Raw genomic sequence first — 4,796 nt, 5'->3', positions numbered from 1 at the left:
GTTGTGGGTTTTTTTCTTTAACAAAGGGTTGGCTGAACTGAATTCTTAATGTAGAGTGTTCCACATCATAAATAAATGTTTCTGGTCCTATAAATGGAGCAAATTATCTAACAAATTTATGATTATTACAGACAAAGTATTCATGAATTCACATGAATTATTCTCTAGTAATGTAGTTAGAAACTTGAGACAACCCTCAGAAGTTAATATTTTAACAGTTTTAATGTTAAAATTGTTGCAATTTTTGCCACAGCTATTAAAACAGACAAGTACTCCAAGCATAGATGGTTGTTAAGACAATTTGRATGTCTTGTTTAAATAGATTATGAAATGTTCTAGTTTAGCCAGTCTTTGTGGATCCAGAGCCAAGATGTTTTAGTTCCAGATTGTGAATCAACAAAACTGCAGAGGATCTTCTGATATAATTTGTTTGAATCATCTATTTTTGTAGATGATCATTAATCCACAGATACTAGAATCTAACAAAGCTCAACAAAATGTTGAAAGAACAGTTGAAAGAAAAGGGACTGGAGAGAAGAAAAATAATCTTATGTAAAGAAAAAATGATAAAATATACTGCAGATAATATAATTATTTCTAAATACTATTCCATTGTTTCATAATGTCTTCATAATTACATATTTTATGTACATATTTTTTCACTCCGTTTATTGAGATACATATCTGCTTTTGGAGTTTGTAATTTGTGCAAAAGAGCTATAATCTGCATTGTTGGGTCTTCAGAACTTCTTCTGTAAGATTGTTCAGGTTTTAGGTTTAAATTTTAATTCAAACCGGTGTAAAATTAGCTGCAAAGTCCTTGAAACTTTTAAATGTATCAAAAACAATTTTACAAGCACTGAAAACTATGTTCAACCATGTTCATAACTATTTACTTTTTTACAGTTTGCTGTTTACATGGTTTACAACATACAARCTCACATCGGCCACATCTGCTCCAGACCTGATAAACAGAAAAGTTGAAARATGGATTGTTTTGCCGATCCCCTTTTAAATTCCACCAATCCGGAAGCTAGGTTCGATTACTCTGGCCTTAAAAAACTCCTACTTTTTTATTTYAGGAACTCCAATCAGACGATTATCATCGAGGCGAGTGAAGTCGGTACGTGGAACTGATAAATGCTACTAAACGTGGTTTTGTACTTTTAAATCTCCGGACTCATTTTCTACGGTGGATTCGGACCGAAATGACGTCCCTTACTCCCGGTAAGAMGTTTCTGACGTGTCGCTGTTTTTATGGAAGTCTGTTTAAAAATATATGGAAAGTCCGTCGGTCCGAGACTGGACTTTTTAAACTAATTAATTTGAAACAGTTTTATCATCCCCATCAGTGTTTCATTATAGTTTTAATTAAAGTAATACTCGAGCTAAAATCGACTAAAAATACGTGGGYTTACATAGTTTTTAGTCTGCTGTCACCATACCTGCTTTACAAGTTAAGCTAGTTTTGTAAGTCACTTTTTTGTTAAGCTAAAGTTATTAGCATAAATATTGGTCCGTTTAAATCCCATGTATACAGTGACCACACAAATGAGAACATTTCTTCTGCCATGTGGCTTTTTTACAGTTAATGAACACCATAAAGCTTGAGGAAATAGAACCATATATCCATTTAAGTTTTTTTTGTCTTCATCTTATTGACTTATTTTTACATTTAAGGTGATWTTGTGAAGTAATTTTCCTCCTGACTGTGTCTCAGAAGCCCTTTAAGCACCTCGGACATGTGAAACTTGACTCTGCTGAAGCCAGATAAATCCCTGGCTGGATTGAATGGCACTGAGTATCCAAGGTGAGCACTTAGCCAGTAAATCTGAACTCATTATTGATCCGTTTCCTGAGCTACAAATGACCTGAGAGGGGGCAAAGTCTAGATGGAGACAGAGAGGGAACAGATACTGTAGGGGAGGAGATAAGTAGCTCCAAATTCTGAAAGCTTGAGTCAAAACCTGGGTACTTTGTTTRCTCTAATTCACTCTGTGTGTACTTCCATCGTACGTAGTAATATGTTATATTATTTATCTGCAGAAACAGATGGACACCTTTACAAATATGTTTATTATCAGTGTTGGTTCTCATGAAATCAGGCTAACAGTTTGTATGGATCATGCCACAAATATTATGGGCTGGTAGAGGCGAGGCTTGTGTTCTGTTTTAACATTTAAAAAATAGGAATGTAACCCAAGGCTAGTTCATCATCTATTGTCTTCCTCTGACCTGAGATGTTCATGGTTTAAAGCAGGTGTCTGCAACCTTTACAGTAAGATATTTAAAAAAATCATTTATATCCCTTTAATCACCAAATAAAACATACCCAGAACGGCAAAGTGTGCTAGAAATGTGATTGTCAGCTGGTGGCCACTTCCAGTTTGATGGCACTTAGAAACATTAAAATAATAACAAAAAACGTGAAACAAATTTTTAACATGTATTAGTATTTTTTACATATTATGACAAAATAAGATCCTTCATATGAAGAAAAGTGAAAACTACTTCAGGGTTTTTACATTTTTTTAGATCAAAATTAAAACACGTAACTGTGAATGCCTTTTTTTTAAGTCCTTTTCATATTTGTGGAAATACTWAGTATTCTATTTTAAAATGATAAAATGAAAGTGAATATTTTAAATTAGGCAGGTTTGTCCTGTGTAATTGTGTCTTGATTTAAAAACTAGACCTTAATTKCTTCACCTTTTTAATTATAGTTTTTATCAAAGATGAGCTTTTATTTGAAGAGCGCCTATATTAAAGACTGTAATCTGTGAAATGTTAGCAATAATACAGCACTTCCTGTTTTTCTTCACAGTTATTTACCTTAAAGGTATTTGATTTGAGATAAAGATCAGACTGTGGCTGAAAMTTTTAATAAAAGAAGCAGCTAACAGGCTAACAAATAATTAGCATGATCTGATGAACATGCGTCACGTCTTTTCTGTTGTAGTTATAAAAATCAGTTTCATGGTTTTGGTTAAAGCTTCGCAGAACCACTGCAGAGAGGCCATCACCCACATGTGGCCCTCGAGCCTCAGGTTGCAGACCCCTGGTTTAATGTGAAAAGTGTTTTAACCTTCACAACATTGTCTCCACTATACTCGCTTGTTAAACCTTTTATTCATATTAATACGGATTAAGATTATTGTGCTTTCTAACTAAAGAAACACAAAAAGCTGAAGAGTTGAATTTTGAGGCAAGTTTTTTAGATCGCAGACAAAAGTTGTCAGCGAGACACATTTGTGCTTAAAAATATACGGTAAATAACAGAAAGTGGTGAAAAACAGAAGTCAGCCTTGTGAGACACAGAGGTTTCTGGTCGTGGCAGCAGGTGCAGTGACTGACGCGTCACGTCAGCACAGTTGGCAGCGTATCTAACCGATTTGTGGGACGATCTGGATTTCCTGTCTGATGTTTTAAAAATAAACACAGTCACAAACATTTTGCATGAGTTTGAATGTCCCAGGCTTCACTGCAGTAAACTGTAGCGACACGCTGACTTCTTTGCATGGAGAACGTTTTGTTTTGCAAACCAAACTTTTTTGTTGTTGTTTCCATTCAGTCAGACTGGTCATGTTGTTTCTCGTAAAGCTGGTGTGTGTGAGTGTGTGACTTTTAATCTTTCACCTAGAAACCAGACGACATGTGCAGCTTATCTCAGACAGCGTGGCAGCTGACCCACACCTCTGTTGACTGTACACCTGGTCATAGCTTCCAGTTCTCACCTGGCCCAAACCCAGGCAGTCTTTTACGACGACATGCTCCAAGAATCGCTAAAGTTTAAATGAGGAGATATTTTTTGTTTTTAAAATCAGAAACACCATTTTCTTGTCATATGCTAACTTAATTTGGCTTTTGGCCTTAAAGCCTTTCATGGTTTTCTGATTCGTGGCTCATTTGGACAGAATATAAAGAAACCTTTTCTTCTGACTGTTCTGCATTATGTGGTTTGTGTCTTCCTTCAGGGAGACGTACTAAAAACAAATCTTGTTTGTCTCCTTTAGATGACTTTGAGACTTGAAATGTTTCCAGTGAACATGTTTAACTAAAACCCAGGTTGGTGAAATCACTGCTGCTCTTTACAGCAATGCAGAGTCGTTAACGTGAGCCTTTTGTGTCATGAGCACAGTCAACTTTTTCTTTCTTATCAAAGCAAAGTCTGAGGTTTTGTTAGAACTGTGATCTTTGCAGAATTACACAGAAGGGTGTGTCTGGTTTTTATAAAAACTTTGTGGACGTATGTGACTTTTGTCTTTAAAGGTAGTGATGGTTCAGCAGAACTATACCTGAAGATTTGTATTTGTTGACGTGAACTTTACAAATTTGTTTAGACCTGTTACAACTGATTCATTTGAATAGTGGTCTGAACCCCACTCAGTGTGCATTAAAATGTTTTTGCCAGACCACCTTTGGTCATGGTCTGGACCACTTTTGATCTGCATGTATCTGGTAGTCTGAACAGAACCTGTCTTAGCAGGAACTCCGACTGAARTTATGGAACTCAACCAGCAGTAAGTGAACGCCTCAAAGTTATTTTGATGAATGTGTAAGGATCAGTACAAAGAAGGGTTTTACCGCAGGAGAAGGAAATCCTATTAATAAGAGGGACCACAGTTCAGCTCGCAGTGGGGACAGCCATATTTGTTTTTGCTGGGTTTTGTTTTGACAGCTCAGAACAYACGTTTTTTTAAAATAAAATAATATAACTAGAAGCACTCGGAGAGTGCAAACCTCCGCCAAGACAATTTCCCCCATCCTGTAAGAGTTAATGCACAAAAGCAGAGATG

The sequence above is a fragment of the Austrofundulus limnaeus genome, unplaced genomic scaffold, assembly GCF_001266775.1.
Source record: "Austrofundulus limnaeus strain Quisiro unplaced genomic scaffold, Austrofundulus_limnaeus-1.0 Scaffold194, whole genome shotgun sequence".
Classification (NCBI taxonomy): Eukaryota; Metazoa; Chordata; class Actinopteri; order Cyprinodontiformes; family Rivulidae; genus Austrofundulus; species Austrofundulus limnaeus.
The sequence above is the reverse complement of the archived record's forward strand: the minus strand, read 5'-3'. Positions refer to the sequence as shown.